We start from the raw sequence: 12,571 nt of genomic DNA on the forward strand, positions 1-12,571 counted from the left end.
CATTTTTCTATGCTTGCTTCATACGCAGTCACTAAAATATAGTCAATTCAATTAAAATGAAGTAGCCAGATTTAATTTGTGTTCCTTTCCTCCTTGCTAAGGATTTATTTATTTTTTCATTCATTGAGAAAGATGCTCTGCAACAGAGTATATTTGACAATACATTACTCACAGTGCTCATTGTCATCTCTGAATTACTTCTTTGTTTTGGGAACCATGCAAAGGGAAAACAAAGAAGAAATATTCCCTCACTGACTATGCCAGATATACGGAGAGCCTGCCTGAGTTTTTGTGTGAAGGTTTACTGAAACATTATTTCATTATATCCTGAACTTCTCATTTTTGATCATCCAATAAAACTACCTCCCTCTGATGTTTTTCATTTTTATTTTGAGTCCAAAGAGGAGGTTAGATGCAACTATTCTATCATGGTTTCTTTAGCCAACTTTTCACAGTTATTCTAAGCCTCTTTCAGTACTGCAATATCATAAAATGATATTTCTTTTTCTTTCTCAATTCATTCTTTCATGGAAGATTTATGTGCATAATAAATTTTGGGTTACTTTTTTAATACTGAAGGAATGAATATATTCTACTCTTTCTCTAACAGTCTGCTTTATATTTGGGGCACTGAAGCAGAAATTAGTTAAGGCTGGGGGTGGTTTTAAATTCAAGTGTGAGTTCATTACAATTTTGAAGACACCCCAGAGAAGATTCATGTCTTGCTTGGATGATTTGCATCAAGACCAAGATGCAGAGTTATGAACTCTGGGTCCTCAGTTTGGCAATTTTTTAATCATCACCTCCTTTCTTTTACCAAGATGCCATCAGTAAACTACAATTTGGAAAGCAGCATACAGCTTTGCTTTGGTATTTGAATATTCCCAGGCTTTGAGGCTGAATCCAAGAGGAGTCCACAAGACCAGCAGACTTGTAAATCTGTTCCTCTGTCACACTGGCAGCATTTCAGAAAGCTGTTACTGAACCTTGCTCTTCTGACAGCTTAAAGCATCCTTCTGATTTTCAGCCTAAATGTATGAGCAGCCAGCTCAAACCAAGCTGGTCTTTGCCAGCATTGACCCCTGCAGTTGGTTAGCCTCAACCCATTTTATTATTTCTGCTTTCAAGGTCATTTAGATTTTTGAAAGGTATCTTCTCTTTTGATGATGCCATTCTGCTTCATGCCCTTAGCAGGTCTTAAGGAGTCCACACCAATGTTCTGTGGCAAAGTTGTTAATGAGAATAGTAGAATGAATTGATCTTGAGAGCCTCTTTGAGTGGCTCCACTGGTAATCTGCTACAGCTCTTATGAATACAAATGTAAAAGGATTTTTTTTTAGACATTTTGCAGTTCTTTGGCCATTTTACAATTCTTTCTTGCAAGTATTATCAGTTTGCCACACTGTGCTCAGTGGTTTTATAAGACTAAATAAATTGAATATAGGCTTTATATTTCCTAGAAAAACTCTAATTAAAGATGGGTTTTACACAGAACAGAAACAGGACAGCACAGCTACACATTAGCTACACAATTGGTTTTTGCACTTTCTTTTCCATCAAACCAGCTTCTCGTTTCCCTGTCTTTGTCTTAGGGCCTCTATAAGGAATTATTTTAATTTTAAAACACAGAGATGAGTGTCTAATGTAATCACTGGCAGAAATTACTTATTTATCTATAAATTAACCTGCCAAATGTCACTGTGCAATGCAACACTGAGCAACATAAAAGAAAATGTATTCTTACAAACAGGAAAGGCTATATTTCTGTTTTGCTAATTGGAAACTGAGGCATAAAGCTGCTAAAAGCAATTTTAATTTAAGAAGCAGTTGTTACAAATCTCTCCTAAGACAATGGACTTTTCAGCAGGAATAATCCTAAGTGCACAAACATAACTGGTCAATGATGTTCACTTTTCAAACATTTAGTGATGATGATTTATAGTGTCGTACACTACAGCTCTGGCATAAGGACAGTTACTAAACAAATACTCTTAAATACATTTTGCAAAATAACTTGTCTGTTAAAATTTCAAAAAGATAAAAAAAAATCATTTATAAGGCTTGATGAATAAGTCACCACAACTTATTTGCTTGACTGACCTTGAGAACAAATCCTCTAGAAGTCAGTTAAAACTCTTTCACAGCTGTTTGTTTTTTGCCATTTCTTATGAGGTTGCCAAGATGAAGATATTTTGACTATTGCTAAGAGCTCGTATACAACCACCACTAATTTTCCAAAGATAAGAGATTTCACAAGGTAATAATTTACAGTAATTTTCAACTGAATTCACAGAAATCTTTAGTGGTTTTGAGCTCATCTAAACCACTGTGTCTTTATTTTTATTCTAGTTTCCAACCCACCTACATTTTTCACCCCCTTTCCTCCTTGAAGTCAGGAAATTAGGAAAACTTATTGAAACTTATAATTTGCAATTTGTGCATACAGTTTCCTGTGTGTCCCTTCCCAGCTGTAATTTCTTTTGCTTTTTTCATAGCACCATTCTTTATCTTAAAGTGAAATTAATTTACTCCTTCATCTTTTTATCAGTCTTAGCTTTTCCTCATCTTAGATAATTTCTTCCTCTCTGTCTCCGTTTACTCAATGAAATTTCAAGCCTCTTCACTGATGCACTTTTGTCTCTGAGCTATTGAATAAATAATCCTTAGATTTGTCACTCGTGTGCTCCATTATAACCATCTGTCATTTAGTTTATCATTCCATTGGGTTTTATTTCTTTGCTTTTTATTTTGATTTCCCTACTGTTTTGCTTGAAGTTTTACAATTGGGGGTCACCAAAAGTAGCTAATTCCTACCAGTCTTTGGGTTTATCTTTATTGCTTCAAGCAGTCTTACAAGCTGATTAAGATACCTGAAGTAGTGTCTTGAGATATGGGAAATACTCAAAACCCTTCATTAACATTTGCATTTTTTTGTTAAATGTAAAGTAATTATGAGTTCCATTGTGTCATGCAGGTAGTCATTAGTGTTGAGTGTGTCTTTGGGAAATATGAGAGCAGATCAGAGCAAGGCTTTAAACTGTATACATCTATTTGCATACAATAACTATAATGACAGTCAAGAGACCCAAATGGTTCCTGGTGCAAGTAATTTTCTATTATTTTCCCTTCTACTTGTTTGAGCTGCAATATCATTATGAGTGTAAAAAGGTGGCATGACAATGTTGTGTTTCTTTCCAGCGAAGATTTACTGCCCTATTCCAAATAACAGAAGAATAAGCATTAATAGTGGTAACATTAATACAGTTTATAAAAAGTGCTGATCTTGTCCTTTCAGTTTTCCAGAAGATGAATGTTGCCAATCTATCACATCATGGGACCCACCCTTTTGAGACTGAGGGAGCCTTTGGAACATGCCCAGGAACTCCCATGGCCCCTGGCCTTGCTTCACATGGGAACAGAGACAGAAGGACATAAAGCATTGTTGAGGCTCCCCCTCGAGCCTTGGTTCTGTCTATAACAGCTTCAAACTGGATCAGGTTAAGAGAACTGAGAGGATAAGGGCTTAAGGCAAAGAAACACTTGAGAGAAGATAAAGGTGGTACTGCTGTCTGACTGTCTCAGGCCTAAGGGGAGGTAAATCTGGGGGAGAAGAACATATCCCTGATATTGGACATAAAGAATTCAGAATTTATGGTCCACAAGGAAAGCCAAGTCAACAACGCTGCTGAAATCATCTGTGACTGGATACAGGATAGTTCCACTGGAGCCGATCCTGGCCACCAACTCAAAAGAAAAGACTGCACACGGGAATAATTAGCATTAGAAATGAGGGAATCACTCATTAACCAATAAAATAGGACAACTGTGTAGCCAATAAGCACAAATTCCTTTATTTGCTAAAATGAATAAATAATGAAGAGTTTTGTATCACCTCAGGACCTCCACCAAGAAGCCTGGGGTGAAGAAAGATGGACAGGACTCCACTGTATCCTCACCTATCTTCTGCTTCATCTTACTCTTTGTCTCTCCTCCACACCCCTCTTTTGTATTTCTTTCAGTCTCCCTCACATTTATTTACTGTGAAATAAAATCCCAGCTACTGACTTTGGCAGATGGTCTCGTTTGCACCTTAATTCGGGCAGAGCCATCTCCTGTAATCGGATCATGACAGGGTCTGGGAGCCCCGCGCTGCTTTTCTGTAAAGGCTGTGCTCACAACACATCTGCTACTCCAGCCAATCTCAACCAACCATGTAAAGCTTGCTTTGCTCTCATCTTACTCGAGAACTTTGAAGCTCTGTTTCACTCTTCTGATCTATCTGTCTAATGCTTTGCTTTTCCCCCGGAGAATAAGCATTTCATGTGCCAATGGGAGTGATAGGTTTAGCCACAGGGAATGCTGTGTGCTGTGAGTACATTTCCTGCAGTTTTCACTGACATCTATCACATTTCTTTTCCCTGTACACTATGTTTATTCCAGTGGGTCTTTACCACAGGATTTTGTCAGTTTGCAGAGCTGTTTTTACGGTGCTGCATATTCTAGTGTCACTTCTCACCCAGGATTGCAGTGGAAGTGAGTCTTCCATAAATATCTCAGGGCACAGCAAAAAGCTTCAACGTAGCAAAGAGAACATCTGCTAAAATGGGATGTTTATGCCACATGCTCTATTGTCTATTGTTTCTCAATGCATTGTATTAAATTGTGGAGGTGCCCTGCCTGTGTTAGGAGGGTTTATAACCTTTAATATTTAAGGAATTCTCTATCTTTTTGTATCTTTGCATTTCTGAACAAAAATCAGGCAGCAGCTGACTTGCATCTTGACTTCAGAATGGTGAAAAATCACGGTAAATAAACCTTTCATCACATATTTTTTAAAATACAAGCAAGAAAAGAGAATGTGCACTGTGAACACTTTACACATGCCTTGATTTTGCAGAAATTATTTATCAGGGAGATTTTGCTTACCTAAAACATGCCACGTTCCACAAAAGTTAAAAGAAATAAACTATTTACAGGCCCTTAGGTACTGTCACAGGGTGACATTTTAGCTGCCTGCCTGGAATATGAAGAACCCCTGTTGCAGAGACTTATGGATTGCAATGAAACACATCTATTTTACATTCTCTTAATGCACATAAACTAAGTTAAATATCCACTCCTCTTTTTCAGCTCTTGTTACATAGTGAGGGGAATCCTGTTTGTTTGACCAATCTTTCCTGCCTGTTTCTCCCAGATTCTCAAGTTCATGATTTCTGCTGCTTTCCAGGCAGGTATATTTAATTTTTTTTTTTTTTTTTTTAAGCATGAATTTGGAAACACAGAAACTGAAATGCTTTTTGTGTGATAGAATAGAAATCTCTTGAGTTATAAGACCAAATAGAAAAACTTCAATCCACAAAAGCCTAATCAAGTTCAACAATTGGTTGCATGAGCAATTATCCTCAGTTGCTGACAGTAGAAAAGCAAAATTGAGACTTTCCCTTGTGAAATATGATATTTTTTCCCCCTCTTTTGTTTCCCTAAGTTTTCCAACTTCTTCATCCTTCAACATTAAAATAAAGCTTGATCCAAAGTTTGGGTAGCAGTAACCATAGTAAGCAATTTTTCTGAAAGGATTGTTGATTAAACAGTAAGTTTCCTTTAGTATTTTATATCTATATTTATGTCTATATCTATATCTATATCTATATCTATATCTATATCTATATCTATATCTATATCTATATCTATATCTATATCTATATCTATATCTATATCTATATCNATATCTATATCTATATCTATATCTATATCTATATCTATATCTATATCTATATCTATATCTATATCTATATCTATATCTATATCTATATATGAAGTATTTAATTGGAGTGAAAAATTCATATTTTACTTTAAAAAAAAATTCTTATGTAAAGGAATTTTGGGTGGCAGGGGTTTTATGTGAGAACCAAAGTGAAATGCTCTGTGTGGGTCTTTAAGCAATGGCTCTATATTTGTTCTTCATCAATTATATATAATCTCCCCTGGAGCTACAAGTGTGTGGTGGCTGTCTGGGAAGCAAAGCAGGCCAAAGATGTGTCTCCTTCACCAGTCTGTGGAGCCCAGCAGCTTGCTAAGTGAGGAGCTGTCAGGGACAGGGTTAGAGTCGGAATTCCATGACTCCCCAGCTGGGAATTGAGACTTTCCAGCTGCTTGGTGCCACCCCAGAGGGACCACTACCACCAGGTTTCACCTCCTGCTCCCTGCCAGCAGTTCTGCTAGAGACATCTTTTCCCTTACCAGCTCCTCTCCTAGAGAAGACACACCCATCAAAAAAACATGCCTAGCTGGATGTGGCTCCCAACATTTAAGGATATGTAACCCAAAGCCCTGGTTTCCTCAAGGGCTTATATTGTGTCAGGCTTCAACAGCTGTTCAGGAAAGGAAGGGATCCTCACTGAAAGTTTTCACACAGGAACCAGAGGAAGATACTGTGATATTTTAGAATGAGCACAGATGTCAGTGAAATGAACAAAATGTCCAGCACTGAGCCTTGACATTGTTTTAGTTGAATCTGGAACTCCCTTAATTAATTGAGATTTATTTTTCAGTGGGCTTGGAGAAATGTGAGACAGGAATATTTTCTTCTGTCTAAAATCCCTCACCTAGAAAATGCAAATTACACATTCACACCTACCTCAGAGGAGTCTTGTCAGGAGTAATTAGTTAATGTGTGTGAAATTCTTTAAGGTTGTGGAATAAAACTGCAGTGGATTACACACTGTTACATACAAAATGTAAAACCTAAGTGTGAAATATGTGTTGTCAGTGAAAGGCTCTGTGTGCTATCTCAGAAGATTAAGCTGTTTTCATGTTGGCATTTTGGCAAAAACAGCCATAAAATTACTTCAGTTTTGTTGGTCTGGATTTTTTTCAATCATTTGAATCACAGTGGTTCCTCTCTGTAGATGACTATTCTGTGTGTGCTGATTGGGAAATGCTTGCTAAAGGTTTCAGCAAAGTCTTGGACCAGAAAAGCCTCTCCACTATTTCTGTTGCCTAAACTTGGGCATCTGACTGCCTCCCATGGTGAACTTACTCATTCTCCTCTGTACTAGCTGAGAAACCAGTACTAGGGATAATTTTACTTCTGTTGGTCATAGGAACCATTTTGAATTTGAAACAAGAAAGAAGTAACTGTCCTAATCTTCTGCAAACTCCTCTCCCGAGTCTGTGCACGTGGAGCCGCTCCACAGAGGTCAAGCCTGGCTCAGGGCAGGCAGGATCTTTGAGAACATCAACAGCATCTTATCACAAGTCTCAACTCTTGTATAGTATATTATTGAGGTTTGGGAATGGTGTTCCCCAATTTAGTGTTCCCACTGAAGCACCCCAGACCATGTGCAGCTGACTCACACAACCCCATTGTGGTTGGTGTAGAGAGGAGAACTGGGGACACAAAAAGGTAAAGATCATGGGTAGAGGTAAGAACAATTTACTGGAAGTAGCAATGAGATAAGAAAACAAAATGTACCAACAACGAGTCTTTACAAACCCAAAGTTAAATTTTACAAACTTGGAGTTAAATTTTTATTTCCTTCTAAAATCCCTTGCTGTCAATGAATATCAGCCCACTTTTTGGAGGTGGAGCACTCCCATGTCCACATGGAACAGTGTCAATCGCACTCCCCTGTCCTGTTTAGGGTTTTGAGGACAAATTTCCAACTCTTTCTGGAGGTCTGCTTGTTTCACTGAGTTTTTCTTTTTCCTATAGCTAAACAAGGTTGCTTTATGGATAGTCTAATTATTTTTCTTTTAAAACCTAGCAAAGCAAGGTTTTATCACAATTTATCTCACTGCTAATCCATACTGCAAGACGTTGCTAGGTCAGATTTTTAGTGGTATGTTCACTGGCCTGTGAAGGGATCAATGCAACTTGTATCGAGATGAAGTAGCTAAAAGAGTTGGCTCCTTTTCAAGTGAACATGCAAAATTCATTAGGGCCACTGCACATCCCTGCTGTTGGCAGAAATGCAGACAGAATACATGACAACTAATGAAAAAAAAAGAATCCTGACTAGTTTCTGGTAGCAGGGAGAGGAAAGCTGAGATCTGAGGTATTAGAACGCTTGCTGTAGCTGAAAATGCTCCATGGGTCAGGCAGGAGTAACCAAAGAATGGGTGCCAATGAGCTCATGGTTGTGAATTCTCTCTCACCCAGGTGTCACAACAGGACACTTGTCATCCAGAAAGGTGCTACTTCAGGCAATTTCAAAGCCTTGTGGTTTTGTGGGTGTTTGAATCTGAATTACATCTGCAGTCTCTAAATTAATAAGCCCTCTGAAAACTTTTTACAAGTAATTTGGATGCCTTGATTGCAGAGAACATGCTATTTGCTGAAGCTGGAAGCCCATCCTCTGACTTGAAAGGTTTTCTAGGCATCAGTGATAAAAAGTACAGTGATTTTTTTTCATTTTGTTTTTGATATGTCAAGTGCCAATGAGGAACATGATCCAGCCAGCCATGTCAAGAGTTTACCTTACTCTGGGAATATACCCTCTATCAATTGGTTTCCTCAACAAGGCTTTACCTGCTAGAGAAAAATAGTTTTGCCATGCAGCTTGGGAAAAGATTGTTATCCAAAGTGTAAATAGGCTGCTTTCTTTAGCAGTTTGATCTTTTGCAAACAACAAGGAAATGTGCCTCAAACCAGGCTCTAAAGCAAATGCCAGTATCTCTAAGTGTAGTTTTCTTGCAGGCTGGAATTAGAAGGGAGCCTGCTATGTATATTCTCTTTGATTATATTGATCTAGAAAGTTCCTCAGTAAGCCTGCCTGAATGAAACTGAGAGTCTGCCAAGTTCTCTGGCTGAACAGTTCTGAGTTTGTCCTTCTGGAAGCAGTGCTGGAATCAGAAGTCCTGCGGTGATGGTCGCAGTCCACCAGGTCACTTGTCTGGGTTGCATGCTAATCAACTCAACTCGAAATGCTGATGGTGTTAATGTAACCCCTGTCACTCAGGATGGTTGTCTGAAATACAAACACCTTATTCTTGTCACAGAAGAGATTCACCACCCAGGAAAAGTAAGACTCAAAAGTAAAACTGAGGTATAAGTCCGACACTTTTATCTCACACCATTAGTACATCAAACTTTTATAGTGGAGGAAAAAGAGTTCAGCTTTCCCTTTACTCTGTCATGCTGTTTGTGTCTTCTTCCTAATTGCTGGATTTTCTTTCCCCAGCAACTCTCATTTCACCTACAAAAGATTTGGAGTGAATCTAATAAGCAGAGTCTAAGTAAAGTGACTTTCAACCTCAAAGAGGTCAACACTGAGAATTGAGTTTTGGTTTTATTTTGTTTCTTCTTCTTCTTACAGTTTAAAAATAATCAAACCATTTTGAACTTTTTTATTGAAGTCTAAAGTATGAAACTTACGTGCCAATCACTCTTCATCTTGGAATTAAATTTTAGGACAGAGTTTATACTAAAAGTTCTGATGAGATATGAGCCACCCCAATGTGAAGAGTGTGACTCTAATCTCTGCATGGACTAACAATGAGATTGGACATTTGGCCAGTTTGGGTTATTTTATCTGCCTTAAACTCCAACTAAGTAAGGCTTGAGTTTGCAAGTGTGAGGAAAAGATATCTTGTGGAGCCAGGAGGAGTTCTAGTTCTGGAAAAAACAAATATCCCATATAGACTGGGATATATAGGTATGAGATTGTGACAAAATCAGTTTCCCAGTAATCCAGAGGAATAAATTAGACTCGTGAATGGCATGATGTGTTTTGAACCTTTTGATCTTATTGGCACACCACAGAAGTAATGAAGGCTGGTTCTTTGCTGTGCTCTAAAACAAGGAGAAGTGAGGCTGGAATCAAGTCCCAGCATTTTAGCTGATGTTTATACAAAATGGGAAAATAACCCATGACAGCCTTATACACTGGACACTGCTCAAAGGTTAGAGTTAAATGTAAGAGAACCTGCCTTCCATGAAGCAAAACCAAAACAATTACCAGCATGAAACCAAGGCAATTACCAGCATGAAAAATAAGGAGGGAAGATTTGGAGGACGGTGGAAAAGTCAAAAACTCTTTCCAATGCCAAAATGCACATTTACCCTGCAATCTTATCCTGCAATGTTATCAGAAGGTTTGAGTGTGGTAGGAGAGTAGCTATGACAGAGAGTGATTATTTGTCATAGTGGCTTGGGCACATGATGGTACTTCAGCAAGGAGAAAAGGACCAGGATAATTCTGAAGAATGATGCAGCCTCTGTGGCTCAGCAGGCGAGCTGCTTCAGGAGAGCTCAGGAGTCCATTTCTTTCAGTGGTTTGGGCTGACTGACTGCCTCTTGGGCACAAATAGCTTCTCAAATGGAGTGGTAAAAGTGTGGAGATTTGTGGGCTGGCTGTTTATCAACTCTACTGGCTGCAATCTAACAGAGCAGCCATAAAAAAATAGTTTGACAAGTGGAATTCTCCATACATTCATTGTCTCTGTGAGATGCTAAATTTATGGAAACGGCTCCTTTGAATGTTTTGTTCCTCTGAAAGCTGCCCTTTTCAAAGACACAAACAGCAGTTCAGATGAGTTTCATATTTCAAGTGAATTTAATATTTCATTATTTGTCCTTAATCTGAAATAGAGAAAGTAGAATACCCACTATTTGAACATCTGCAATCAGAATTTGATTGAGCCCCATGGCTAATGTGCCCTCTTCATGCCAGGTGAAACTGGGACCAGCTGGTTGCACTCCACACTCCATTTCACCAGCTTCAAGTTGATGTACAGGATTTATGTACTATTTATGAAAAAAATAATTTAAAGTTATTTTCACAAGCAACAAAAAAAAAAAAAAAAAGAAATTGTCTTCTTTGGTTCCTGTCATTTTTTAAGCACATGAATATTAGTTTTAATTCAGCCTTTCACAAAAATTATTTTTGTAACAGTTTGGAAGCAGGCAGTGAATTGAAGTGTGTCAAATCTAGGTCGTTCTCCTTTTTTTCCTGTTGATTCTTTGAATTCATTTTGGCAGCTCACTCTCATTTCCCTTTTCCCTCCATTGAAGTACCAAGGTGCTGCAGTGTCTGATTCCTGTCTGTGGCAGGGAGGTTGGAGAGTGGAGAAGGAAATCCCCATCTTAAGTGGAATGCTTGGGAATTTGAGATCTGATATAGGTATTTCTGTGAGTATTTTATAGGGCTACCTACATTTTTATCACTGACATACTGCTATACTATAAATATCAATATATTTTATAACCTTATTTCCTCAAACTTTCCCCCATTTTTCCTTCTAAAGACAATTCTCAGAGAATAGTGTTCCCTTCACAAAAATTGGGTTATTAGGTCTTCTTTTGGAAGCACCAAATTTCCCAGAGATCCGTAGAGATATTTGTGGATTCATTTGCATTTAGACAGCCCTCTCCCATAGATTAAAGGTAATTTCAGAGTTTTCCTTTTGTTTGTCTTTATGGTTAGTGGAGAATTTGACTTTTTTCTTTTTTTTTTGAAAGTAGAAAATTCTCATAGCTTAATGAACCTTTCCTCCTGAACTCTTGAGATGATAGTGGGAGAAAAAAAGGCCAGTTGTGCTACGGTATGGAACAATCAAAAAATAATAAAAAGGAGATGGAGAGCTACTGATATTTTCCTGAGGTGGTTATTAAGAGACCCATTCTACATGTTTTGCAGAGGAACGAGATAAAGGCCAGGTTTCTGGTGTGTTTTAGCAAATATCTGTATTAGCAAAGGTATCTCCTAATGTGCAAGGTCAGACCTGTGCCTCATAGAGGAGTGGTAAACTAAGTGACACATTCCAATTACTATAATCAAATCCATTTAAGACTAATCTTGCCCTTGACATTAGTACCATTGAAATCTGTAATTTTCTTTCAGAATATGGAAAAGGAAAGTTAAATACTGCCTAATGACCTTATGCAACAATTTAAGATACAATCTATGTAAACTTAGGAGTTACATTTTTGCCTCTTAAGGTATGTTACAAGTACTTCAATAATTTTAAAACCTAATGAGATTCTACCCTTTAACAGTAATACCTTTAAAAGGATTCAAAAAGTGATACATTTAAGATAATATGTCGTGAATATGCTTCATATTAATTTAAACATTTGTTACCATATTTTCTGATTCAGCATTTTTAAGTAATTCAGGATAATAAAAAAAAATAATGAGAACACCTTGGTGAAAATAACAATAAAAAATCATCAGGAGTAATGACAAAGGCTACTGATAGATTTTATTTTGTATTTAATAATGAATCCTTCATTCTTTTGCTCAGGCTGAAGACACAAAAATGCACTTTAACTTTCGACTCTAGTTAAATTAAGGTGCAGATTAAATTCCTTTAGAAAAGATTTCAGGTAAAAATCTCTGTTCTACATCCCCCAAATGAATATCAGAACAAGTTGTATCTGAGCTCCTGTGTTCAGCATCTCTGTCAGTGGATGACAGATTAATTTTCCAGTAACAAGCTGCCAGCAATACTACTGAACTGTACTGTTTAGAAGCTGGAAACCATATATCCGTGTTTCCTTTTAGAGGAAAGTCATGCTGTTTCACTTTTTAAAATTTTTTAATTTGATGTCTTTGTTTCTAGTCTGCTC

The sequence above is a fragment of the Parus major genome, chromosome 3 (assembly GCF_001522545.3).
Source record: "Parus major isolate Abel chromosome 3, Parus_major1.1, whole genome shotgun sequence".
NCBI lineage: Eukaryota > Metazoa > Chordata > Aves > Passeriformes > Paridae > Parus > Parus major.